This window comes from Setaria italica, chromosome VIII, assembly GCF_000263155.2.
Source record: "Setaria italica strain Yugu1 chromosome VIII, Setaria_italica_v2.0, whole genome shotgun sequence".
Lineage (NCBI taxonomy): Eukaryota > Viridiplantae > Streptophyta > Magnoliopsida > Poales > Poaceae > Setaria > Setaria italica.
This window is the reverse complement of record NC_028457.1, coordinates 27,081,047-27,094,043: the sequence shown is the minus strand read 5'-3', so window position 1 is coordinate 27,094,043 and position 12,997 is coordinate 27,081,047. Positions and strand designations below refer to the sequence as shown.

The following is a 12,997-nucleotide window of genomic DNA, read 5'->3' as shown; positions in this document are numbered from 1 at the left end:
TTAAATCAAAGCATAACACGAGAATGAAGTAGCAAACCTTCGCAACACTTGTGTTGGCCGAGTGAAATTCCCACGAAAATGAGGGAAAAAACTTTGGGCAGCACCTCCCTTGCTTGCTTCGGCACCACCGGAGAGTAGGTGAAGCTTAGCTCTCTCTGTCAATGTGCTAGACTGGCTCGGGCTGGAGGAGGAAGAAAGTCCTCTGTCTTGGCCGTATATAATGGGGATGAGTTTTTATCCCGGTTAAAAACTCCAAGTGAGACAAAAAGGAACACCTTTTGTCCCGGTTGAATAGTTAGTCCCGGTTGGTGCCTCCAACCGGGATAAAAGGGTGTCCTTTTATCCCGATTGGAGGCACCAACCGGGACTAACTATTCAACCGGGACAAAAGGTGTTCCTTTTTGTCTCACTTGGAGTTTTTAACCGGGATAAAAACTCATCCCCATTATATACGGCCAAGACAGAGGACTTTCTTCCTCCTCCAGCCCGAGCCAGTCTAGCACATTGACAGAGAGAGCTAAGCTTCACCTACTCTCCGGTGGTGCCGAAGCAAGCAAGGGAGGTGCTGCCCAAAGTTTTTTCCCTCATTTTCGTGGGAATTTCACTCGGCCAACACAAGTGTTGCGAAGGTTTGCTACTTCATTCTCGTGTTATGCTTTGATTTATGCTTTGGAGATGGAAAGATTATTTGCTAGAATGTGATGATGAAGTAGAAAAATGGAGAGGTATTTTGAGCTAGAATGTGAGGGAGATTGATGTGTCATATATAGTATGCATTATTGCAGTGGTTTAAAAATGATGCTACCTTGTCTAGACGGTTTATCTTATCAAATTCAATATGGTTTTTCAAATCCACACTTGTTGAACTTGCATACCGTGTTCATTTCTGCGAGGATCTTCTCCGCCGAGGAGCAACGTATGTCAAGAAGGAGGTTCGATTCTACGAGAAAGAGTGGATACGGACATCGTGACCGTGTTCCCTTTTCCGTAGCATCTAACCTCTTTCATGACGAAGTGCGGTGCCACCTAGTTGAGGACATCCTCGCGAGATGATCACGGTCTTCAAGTTCAACAACTTATGCAGTGTTAAGATAATAATTTTTGTACATAGATGGCTTCTGCTACTGGAAGAAGTGGCGATGGTGGGGGCGATCGTGGTTCCTATTATGGCAAGGTTCCAATCATAGTTGGCCCTCAGCATAAGCCAAAGAAAAAGAGCGCGCTGGAAAAAGCAATGCTTCGTTATTTGCAGCAACGTCATGAAGAAGCTGTTGTCGCGGGTCAGGAACCTCCTTTTGGTGGTCGTTATGCTCCACCCTCAGTCCCGGGTGTTTCACGTCCACTTAGTACTACCGTTTCAGGCGGCACAAATAAACCTAAGGATGAGGTTGGGTCAGCGGAACCTTCGTCTTCACCGTCCAAGGATGCTTAAAGTCCTCCTTGATAATAACCAGTGGATGGCTTGTTGTATTGTATCATGTTCTTTGGGACTTTAATTTAAATATGTGTATTTGGATCTTCATGTTGTTGTATTGTACCATGTTGTTTGGATCTTTAATCGATTTTCACGTGTAATCCATTGTCAAGTGTAATCCATTTTCATGCGTAATACGATGCAGATGGACCGGCAATGGATGTATAATGCAGACAGGCGGAGCAAGGCGTTTATTGATGGCTTGCATTATTTTCTCGAAATGGCAAAAGCGAACAAGCCAGAGAATGGGTTCGTATGTTGTCCATGCTTCCAATGCAATAACAAGAAGGAGTATTCAAAGGATTCCTAGGGGACTATTCACAGCCACTTGTTTAAATACGGTTTCATGCCTAACTATTTGGTTTGGACCAAGCACGGTGAACTAGGGGTTGTAATGGAAGATGGCGAGGAGGAGGAGGAAGATGACACCATTCTGGACTGGGTTGCAGGCCAAGCTTTTGCAGGTACTACAATGGGCGAGGCTGATGAAGATGAGTTTGCAGAAAATGGCCCTACTGATGACCTTGGTCAGGTGATACGAGATGCATACAGAGATTGCGAAACTGAGAAGGAAGCAGCAAAGTTGCAGCGCATGATAGATGATCACCAAAAATTGTTGTACCCAGGTTGCCAGCAGGGTCATAAAAAACTAGGTACGACACTAGAATTTGTGCAATGGAAGGCAAAAAATGGTGTGTCCGATAAGGCATTTCAGGGGATGTTGAACATTGTCAAGAAGATTCTCCCTGAGAATAATGAATTACCGTCCACAACATATGAAGCTAAACAGATTATTTGCCCTCTCGGATTGGATGTTCAGAAGATACACGCATGCCCTAATGACTGTATCCTCTATCGTGGTGATGAATACGAGAAATTGGATGCTTGTCCCGTCTGCGAAGCCTTACGGTATAAGATCAGGCGAGATGATCCTGGTGATGTCGAGGGGCAGTCTCCCAAGAAGAGAGTTCCCGCGAAGGTGATGTGGTATTTCCCTATAATACCACGCTTGAAGCGCTTGTTCAGGAACAAGGCGAATGCTAAGTTGATGCGATGGCACAAAGAAGACCGTAAGGAAGATGAGATGCTGAGACACCCTGTAGATGGGGCACAGTGGAGATCAATTGATAGAACATTCCCAGACTTTGAAAGTGAAGCAAGGAACATAAGGTTTGGTTTAAGCACTGATGGATTCAATCCATTCGGTGAGTTGAGTAGTGGCCATAGTACTTGGCCTGTGACCCTTTGTATGTTCAACCTTCCTCCTTGGATGTGCATGAAGCGGAAGTTCATTATGATGCCGGCGCTTATCCAAGGCCCAAAACAACCCGGCAACGACATTGACGTGTACCTAAGGCCGTTGGTTGATGACCTTTTACAGCTCTGGAAGGAAGAAGGTGTACGTGTGTGGGATGAGGATAGACAAGAGATCTTTAATCTACGAGCATTGTTGTTCGTAACCATCAACGATTGGCCTGCATTGAGTAACCTTTCAGGACAGACAAATAAGGGATATCGGGCATGCACCCACTGTTTAGACGACACAGACAGCATGTACTTGAAGCACTGTAAGAAGGTCGTCTATATGGGTCATCGTCGATTTCTCCCTGCTCACCACCAGCTGAGAAAGAGCGGGATGCATTTCAAAGGGGCGCCAGACCATCGTAAAAAACCTGCACACCGTAATGGAAAGCGTGTGTTCGAGATGATGAAGGATGTAAATGTAGTCTTTGGAAAGGGACTTGGTAGCCAACCTGTTCCGAACGACGATAACGGACATGCACCCATGTGGAAGAAAAAGTCAATATTTTGGGAGCTACCTTATTGGGAAATCCTAGAGGTTCGCAACGCAATAGACGTGATGCACCTGACGAAGAATCTTTGCGTGAACGTGCTAGGCTTCATGGGTGTGTATGGAACCTCAAAAGATACATTGGAAGCACGACAGGACTTGAAAGCCATGGGGCAACGAGATGACCTACATCCGGAAAAGAGAGATAATGGACAGCACTACTTACGTCCTGCCAGTTACACTCTCAGCAAGGAAGAGAAGGATAGCATGTTTGAATGCTTGAATAGTATGAAGGTCCCGTCTGGGTACTCCTCGAATATAAAGGGAATAATAAATATGAAACAAAAGAAGTTTACAAATCTCAAGGCTCATGACTGCCACATGTTGATGACCCAGTTGCTTCCGGTTGCACTGAGGGGTGTTTTACCAGAAAATGTCCGGTTGCCGCTCGTAAAGCTATACACGTTTCTCAATGCGATTTCGCAGAAGGCAATCGATCCATCCAAGCTATCAAAGCTACAGAACGATGTGGTGCAATGTCTTGTCAGTTTTGAGTTGTTATTTCCACCATCCTTCTTCAATATTATGACGCACTTACTGGTTCACCTAGTAAAAGAGATTGGTATTCTCGGACCTGTATACCTGCACATATGTGGCCTTTCGAGAGGTTCATGGCAGTCCTAAAAAACTATGTTCTTAATCGTGCCCGTCCAGAAGGAAGCATCGCCAAGGGATATGGAACAGAGGAGGTGATCGAGTTTTGTGTTGATTTTATTGATTCAATTGACTCGATTGGGGTTCCAACTTCACGCCACGAGGGGAGGCTCCGAGGAATGGGCACCCTTGGAAGGAAATCAAGTTTGAGCAATGATACTGATTTGTTCGACAAGGCACACTACACTGTTCTACAATAGTCATCCTTTGTGTCTCCGTATATCGAGCAGCACAGGCAGATGGTAGCTTCCAAAAACCCGACCAAATCCGATGCTTGGCTTACCCGTCATCACATGGAAACTTTTCCCTCCTGGTTGCGCCAACAACTTATGGGTAACTCTGAGATTCACCCACAGCTTGCCTGGTTAGCCAGGGGACCTGCTAGCACAATCGTCAAATTCCAAGGCTATGAGATAAATGGTTACACATTTTACACGAGAGCCCAGGACTAGAAAAGCACGAACCAGAATAGTGGTGTCCGCATAGATGCCATGGACAGAAATAATAGCAAGGAGTCATATTATGGTTTCATACAGGAGATATGGGAACTCGAATACGGACCGCTGTATATCCCTCTATTTCTTTGCAATTGGGTGAAGCTAACTGCCGTCACCAAAGATCAGTACGGAATGACAATAGTAGATCTGAGCAAGACTGGATACAGTGATGACCCATTCGTACTTGCCAATGATGTGCATCAGGTGTTCTATGTGAAGGACATGTGTAGCAAACCCAAGAGGAATCCAGAAGAGACATGGGAGCCAAAGTGCCACATAGTTCTTCCAGGTAAAAGAAAAATCATGGGAGTCGAGGATAAAACAGACCAATCAGATGATTATGATCAGTTTGATGGCATGCCTCCATTCGCCGTTGAAGTTGATCCAAGCATCCTGCTATCCAAAGAAGAGGCTCCATACTTACGCCGCGATCATGATCAAGGAACTTTCATGAAGAAGAAATTTTACAACGTTGTATTGTAATGCGTTAAATGTACATGACCTTTGTGTATTAATTGATACAATTTGTAATTTACCCTATGTATGATTTCATGTGTTCTTAAATTTGTTAGGTGAAGATTTTATAGATAAACATGAACAATGTTAACCACAAACAAACATGGATTTTTCTGCGCATTGAAATTATTTAATTGAATAATTTCTTGATCACAGCAATGCAGTAAAATAAATATTTTAGAGGCTAAATGAACTGGTATAGAATTAATGATTAATTCATACTTATTGTCAATTTACTCGTTAATTAAATATATTTTTGCATGTACAAAATCTGTGAAGGTTTTGTTTTTCATCCTGAAATGCAGTGAAAAGATAAATAAATCCATTTCCAAAAACAGGCGGGAGAAGAAAACTAGAAAAAGACCTTTTGTCTCGGTGCACATAGCTGTTATCGCCGGGGGTCTCGGGTGCTAACAGCAACCGGGACAAAAGCCCCCCCTTTTATCCCGGTTGGTGGTGCCACCCGGGATAAAAGGGTACGCTCCCAGCCCCACCTGGCGGGGGCACCCTTTTGTCCCGGGTGCCATTACGAACCGGGATAGGGGGGGGGTTAAAAGGCACTGTACTCCCTTCTACCCCCACGCCAGTTACACTTAGCAAAATTTTCGCCAAGTCCCGCGCGTTCTGCTCCGCCGTCGCCGCCCGTCCGCCTCCCTCGCCGACCGCCGCCGTCGTCGTCCCCCATTGCGCCGGCTGTCGTCGTCCCGCCGCCGACCGCGCCCAGACATCGTCGTCCTCCATCCCCCCGGCCGGCCCGCCTCGATCCTCCTCGTCCGTCGACGCGCCCGGCCCCCACCTCGTCGCCTCCGGCCACCGGCTCCATCCTCGTCGCCGGCTCCATCCTCGTCGCCGGCTCCATCCTCGTCGCCCCTCGTCGCCGTCCCGCCTATGCCGCCATCGTCGTCATCGCCTCGGCCGCCGTCCTCGCCGCACCGGCCGCCGCCGTCCCGCCGCCCGGCCGCCGCCGTCCCGCCGACCCGGCCACCTCGTCGCCCCGGCCACCGTCGACGACCGCGCGCGAGAGGTCCGCCGCCGCGCCGGCCGACAGTGCCGGGAGGGCCTTTTTTTTTTAAGTTAGAAAATTAAGTTATATTTTTATGATAGATTTTTAATTTTGATTGTTAAGTTAGAAATTTAAGTTATATTTTTAAGTTAGATTTTTTAGTTAGATTATTAAGTTAGATTTTTAAGTTAGAAAATAAAGTTAGATTTTTAAGTTAGATTTTTTTTAAGTTAGATTTTTTTTAAGTTATATTTTTGTATATGTGTCCCCTCCGCCGTCCCGCCGCCGTGACCACCGCCGTCACAACCTAGTAGGCACCGCCCGTGGTTCCGGGGAACCGTCCCCGCCTCCGCCGTACCGCCGCCCTGACCGCCGCCGTCACAACCTAGGCACCGCCCGTGGTTCCAGGGAACCGTCCCCGCCTCCGCCGCCCTGATCGCCGCCGTCACAACCTAGGCACCGCATGTGGATATTGCTAGAAATTCGTAGAAATTCGTAGAAATTCGTAGAAATTTGTATAAATATTCCGGACTTTGTAGGATTCATGTTATTTTATGATTTCATTATATACATGTATGATTCCGGACTTTGTAGGACTTTGTAGAAATTTGTAGTAAGACGATTTCTATGACTGTCATGTATGATTCCATGTATGTTTCCATCAATAGTTGAAATGGCAGACGATGAGACCGCAAGGTATATCATGGACCAGATAATCGCTGGTGATGGTAGTGGCGACAACGTTCCACTATCATACATGGATGAAGAGGGCACCCAGGCGGACATGTTCCTCAACATGTCCGCCGATAGGAATGAAGAGCAACAGCCGCAGCAATAACTTGCCGTGGCGGAAGGTTCCGGCGAGGTATATATAACCATTCTTGTATTGTTTCATGCCACCGTTACTACTACGTACTAATTAACGAATCTTGAACTGTTAGCCCTCCGGATCGACACAAGGGTAGAAGACCCGAGGTCGTACAAAGGTGATGGAAGGGAGGCTTGTCATCACGGAAGTGACAGAAGAGGGCAGGCCGGTTGCTCCTGAGAAAGTAGCAAAGAAGTACGTGAGTCAGATCGGGGCAATCGTCCGCGACAACGTGCCTATCAACATCAAAGAATGGAAGGCAGAAGCACTAATCCATACGCCCTTCCGGAGATAGAAAAGAATATGCTGTGGGAAGACGTGAAGAGACATTTCACATTCCCCGAAGGATATAGTGAGAAGGATGTCAAAGCGTGGACGCTTAAGAAGATGGCTACTCAATTCCAGACATTCAAGAAGATGCTGGATACCCACTACATCAAGAAGGGCCGAACTCCAGATTTCAACGCGTGGCCAAAGTTGAGGGACCACTGGGATGCATTTGTTGAATATAAGAGGAGTGAAGACGGTGTGAAAAAGATCACGACCAACACAGCAAATGCTAGTCAGAAGGGCTACCACCATCATTTGGGGCAACGTGGGTATGGCTCAGCAATTCCCAAGTGGAGGAAGATGGAACAAGATCTGATCGAACGGGGAATCGTACCTACAACTATTGAATGGCCCGAACGATCAAAAAATTGGTACTACGCTCATGGAGGCTCCCTAAGCCAAGAGGATGGGACGTTGATTTTTAATGACACAATACGTGAGAAGGCCGAACATCTCATGAAGAACATTGAAGATTCTAAGGCTGGGAGGTTGAAGGTGGACCGAGAAAATGATGAGCTCACATTGGCCCTCGGTAATCCAGAGCACCCAGGACGTTGCCGAGGGTTCGGGGTGGTTCCGTGGAAGTTTGCTTTCCGAGATGACAGTGCCTCGTATAGAAGCCGGAAGCGAAGAAAGGAACAGATCGAGGAGAGCTGGCGACAGATGCTAGAACAAAGAATGATGGATGAAATCAATCGGCGGGTGGCCCACGCAGTTGCGGAGTTGGCCCAATCTGGAGCATTGCCGATTCCTAACACCGCCAGCCCTTCTCAACACCTCTTGAGCAGTTGTGCTTCTACAGGGGTCCCCGATGCGCAGACGCCCAGGTTACCCGTGGAGGAGCAACGGTTCCCCGTGGATGCCATCACACAACGGACCTCATATGAGCTGCATGCACCGGTCGGCAACCTCACTATTAAGGTATACTTATACATAATATTTATGCAATCTTATCAATTGATCCAGGCCTCGAGATCGGAGTTCAACTTGTTTACTTCTGCTATATGTACAGGTAGCGTACGAGAGTGCGTTAGCAACCCTGGCGGGGTAGAGCAGTCATGGCATGGAAATTCCAACAGGCTACGCCAGCGTCTGCGTAGAGCAAATAGTTGATCCCCAGTATGAAGGTCTAGAGCTCGACTTCCCGGGAGGCGACGGGGAAAAGACATTGGCAGATGCGCTTCATGGGATCATTCTATGGCAAAAACGCTACATCATTATTCCCGGCACGGAGCCATCTCCTCAGACCTCAAGACCGCTCCCCGTAGATCCCCAGCATCGACCTTCTCCTCATACCTCGAGACCGTCATCTCCTGCTCCAGGACCGTCCCTTCCATCTATATCAAGGTCTCCATCTCCACCACATCCTGGTGCTGGGAGCGACGACGACAATAACAACACCCCTTCCCGATCACCGTCGCCGGCACCAAGAGCGGCCCCCTTGAAGGAACCTGCACCACCACTAAAGAAGTCACGAGCACCGCCTCCCAAGCAAAGACAGAGAAAGAAGAAAACAAAGGAGCCTGAAGTGACTCGTAAGGAACGCTTTGAGGCAATGTCTCATGCGGAACAGTGGGCAGAAATCCAACGAGAGGCCAGTGAGTGGTTCAAGAAACAAGCCGAAGAAAAAAAAGCAAGGGAGATGGAGCCACCACCAGTAAGTCGGCGAGATTTAAACTTTTTTATCAGGATGGAAGAACAAGCCAAGAAAAGGATACCACTCTTGTCAAACTATGAACGGGCTCTAGTAAAGGCTGATGAAAAGGATAAAAGGAAAGGAAAGTCATCTTCCAGCGGTCCAGTCCCCGACCTCAGCCATTTATCAAAAAAAGATGCTCAACGGGTAAAAGCAATGCCCTTGGATCAACAAGCAAATGTATTGAAGTTCATGGAAGAAACAGGTCTGGGACTTGATGAATGCATAGGGCAAGTTGAGACGCCAACTGCACCGCCCCCTGAGCTGAGATGGCCTTATGAGCTAGGCAAACCTCTAGTAAAGCCTTCATTGGTACGGAAGCTATCAACAAAGATGTACGCATTCCATCAATGGTACATGATGGCATCCGCCGACTCGAGGGAGATGATCGGCATGAAGGTAAAACCGATAGATTTTCACGGTGAAGGGGAGAAAGTGCTGTGGCTAGACTTCAAGGATATATACAAAGTGTACCATCATGATGCCCTGGACGTCTCTCTGATCAGCGCTTGGGTTCTGTAAGTGTCTGTTTATCTCTACATGTAAATTTTGGCGTGCGTCACCGTACTAACTTCATCTTCCATTTCATGTAGGATGCTAATTCAAACATGCCGCCGAGAGGCGTACCTACATGTAGGCTTCATGGATCCATCTGTAGTTAACCAACAACAGATACAATTAGCGTCGGAAAAAACCTTTGCGGAAATATACAACTTCCTAGACAAACAAACATTCAAGGATTTCATACTACTTCCATACAACTTCAAGTAAGTGTGTGTATACCGTCTACTTTCGATGTCTTTTTCCTTATCTCTACATGTTAGTTAGCTCTAATATGCATGAACATTTTACGCACGCAGCTTCCACTGGATCCTTATTATAATTGAGCCTGAAAGAAGCCACGTCACTGTCTTCGATTCGTTAAGTAAAGATCCGGTGGACTACCAAGAATTGCAAGACATGCTAGGCTTGTAATAATTCTGGACCTTTATCTCTATGCAAAAGTTTATTTCCTAAATTTTATCCCTGTTACACTATAACATTCATTATTCTAATCCGCAGCGCATGGAAACAATTCATAAGGACACACAAAGGTCCATTCAAAGAAAAACTTACATGGAATACAGACTTCCCGGTACGTATGAAGTCTGCACATTTATTACATTGTATAACACGAATATTTCATAACTTATTTTTTTCCGCACTGAAGTGCTTAAGATAGGAACCTGGGAATAATCTATGTGGCTACTACATCTGTGAGCACATGCACAGTTTTATGGGACCCAAGGGACCGAAGATGACGCCGCACAACTTTAAAGTACGTAAAATAAAACTATTACTAGTTAATTATTTTCTAGCTCCTTATATGTATTTGTTCGTGTAACATTCACAAATTTCCAAATTATAGATGTTAAATATTCAACAAGGACTCTTGAAGGAAGAAAGAGTAGCGGCAATATGTGAAGGTCTCATTGGATTCATAATGGACGAGGTGGTAGATCCAAAAGGAGAATTTTATTACGATGGACGACAATTAGACACTCCGATCAGCAACACCACGACGGGAAGATTGTAGACAGATACTTTGATTTATTTGTATATATAATACGCGCTAATTATGATCGATTTGTACTAAGCTAGTTGAATTGTGTATAAGGATTGTGTATATATATAGTAATTGTATAATTACAAATTCCATTCGTTTAAATACTAGTTGATTTCGTTCTAAAAAAATCTCAACTACTAAAGGTTAACAAATTAAAAGGGCCGCGGTACTACGTATACGTGATGCATGCATGAAAAATTCAGGCGCCACGGCAGTGCCATGCAGGCGCCATTTAGTCCCGATTGGAATCCAGCCGGGACTAAAGGGTAACCCTTTAGTCCCGGTTGGTGACACCAACCGGGACTAAAGGGGGACCTTTACTCCCGGTTAAAAGACCCGGGACTAAAGACCCCCCCCCTTGTCCTGGTTGGTTTATCCCGGATGGATATCCGAGAGATATGCACCCTACCAACCGGGACCAAAGGCCAATTCTCTACCAGTGTGTGGGGTTTTGGTCGGGCCGCTGATTCCTGTTTTTGGGGCAGTCCTTGGCAAAGTGCCCTTCATTACCGCAGGTGAAGCAGCGGTTACCATTTACAGGGCGCAGCGGCAGCGATAAAGTCGACCGGGGCGCCTGCGGGTGGAAACCGGGGAAACGAGGTGCCGCCGGTGGTGGAGGGCGAGCAACCCATCGTCCCAACTGTTGTGGCCTGTGGGGCGCCTGAGGGGGAACCATTCTGAATCTTCGAGTGGGCGGGCTCGGCAATGCCACTGAGACCTTCCGCTTCTGGTCGGCCTTAAGGGCCTGCATACAGTCTTCTTGGGAGATGGCCAGATTCACCAGCTCATTATAGGTATCCACCTTGATAGGGTTCAACCTCTCCTTGAGCTCTAGGCTTAAACCTCTACGGAACCTATCCCTCTTCTTTTCGTCGGTATCCGCGTGATAGCCTGCGTAGTGGCACAGGTCGTTGAAAGCTTGCGTGTAGTGCAAAACGTCGCGGCTTCCCTGGGTAAGAGCCAGGAACTCGTTGAGTTTACGCTCTAGGAGACCTTCTGGAATATGGTGCCCTCTGAAAGCGGTCTTGAACTCATTCCAGCTGACAACATGGTCGGCCGATAACATGGCGTGGTAGTGGCCCCACCAAAGCCGGGCGGAACCATGCAGTTGTTGAGCTGCGAACCGGACCTTGTTCTGGTCGGGGAATGGGGCGGTGAGGAGTTTGAATTTGGATTCGATCGTGCGAACCCATGCGTCAACGTCGAGAGGGTCCTCTGTCTTGTGGAAGGTCAGCAGCTGCGTGCCCAAAAAGTCTTCATAGTGAGCAACTTGAGGTTACTGATGAGCCCTCCCTCCATGGGGCTGCTGCTGTTGCCCTTGGGCAATGTGCCTCAGCAGCTCAGTTTGAGCCGCCAAGATGGCTTCCAGCGAAGGTAGGGGCGGGCGGGGAAAGGTCCTACCTCTGCTCACTGCCACTGGGCATAGAGCCGGATCAAGTGCGGTGCGCCATCTGCAAGAGTCAAGGTTCCATTAGTTCCATAATCTCAGAAGTATTCCAATCATGCAGGAATGTATGTGTTGAATCCTTAAATGCGACTCTTGCCGATAGTGCAACACAACAACATTTCTTTATGAAAGCGGCGTACACCTCTCCTTGACATCCTAGTTAGCAACTAGTTAGGTTCTGCACGGTCATTTTACTTTGCTAACTGATCGGAAAGGTGTTTTGATCCACACTCAGTAGGTTCCACAAGATCCGTGTTCTCATCGGCTGGTCTGCAGACAACCTCAGGCGAGTCAAAACCTCATCCCATGGGTTGCACTATGTCCGACCTTAAGTGCTCGGGTCGGGCGAAATGAAACCGCACAACAAGGGGTCGGGCGAGGCGGAGACCTGCCGCGAGGGGTCGGGCGCATCCGACCTTGCGACCCTGGGTCGGCCACACTTTGGACAGACCCAAAGGAACGGAAACCTGCGTGCGGTCACAGCACAAAAACTCACACAACTTTGGCGTCCAAGGTGAGTCCCAAAAGGAACTAATTTTACCAAGATCATTATATTGCTGGTCCTTTAACATAGGAGGAGCACTCACTCAAGGCTAACCTATTACATTGCTATCCAAAATTTAGGTTGCCGAGGAGTACAACAAAAGATTAGCTCCCTACAGTCTCCAACCTAAAAGTTATCTAGGTTGCCCACTGAGGGAACACTATGTGTCAGAGAAGGGGCGTCGCCATCCTCAATGTCAATACTGGAGACTCCCACTACCTCCTCAGGGTCTTCCTCCTCCTCCGGGGCCACTTGCTCGTCCAGCTTCATTTCCAAGGCATGGATGGCATCAAGCTCGGCGTGGTGCTCGTCCAAGTGTGCATTAGCAACCACGAGCTCCATCTCAACCTCCATCTTTTCTTCGGCAAGCTGAATCATGTCATGTTCCATGTCCGTCACTTCTTCTTCAAGCTCGGAAATCCTGGCCTACATGTCGAAGACCTGTATGCTCCTCTGGATAAGCTGATACGACCGTTCCACCGAGTTTCTCTTGGCAGTGCTGAAATGCTC

At 47.4% G+C, this 12,997-nt stretch overlaps 1 pseudogene; it reads left to right on the top strand.

Annotated features, from left to right (window-relative positions):
* Nucleotides 1-1,634: 1,634 nt before the first annotated feature.
* On the top strand, nt 1,635-4,936 carry LOC101754442 (annotated as a pseudogene).
* The last annotated feature ends 8,061 nt before the right edge of the window (nt 4,937-12,997 follow it).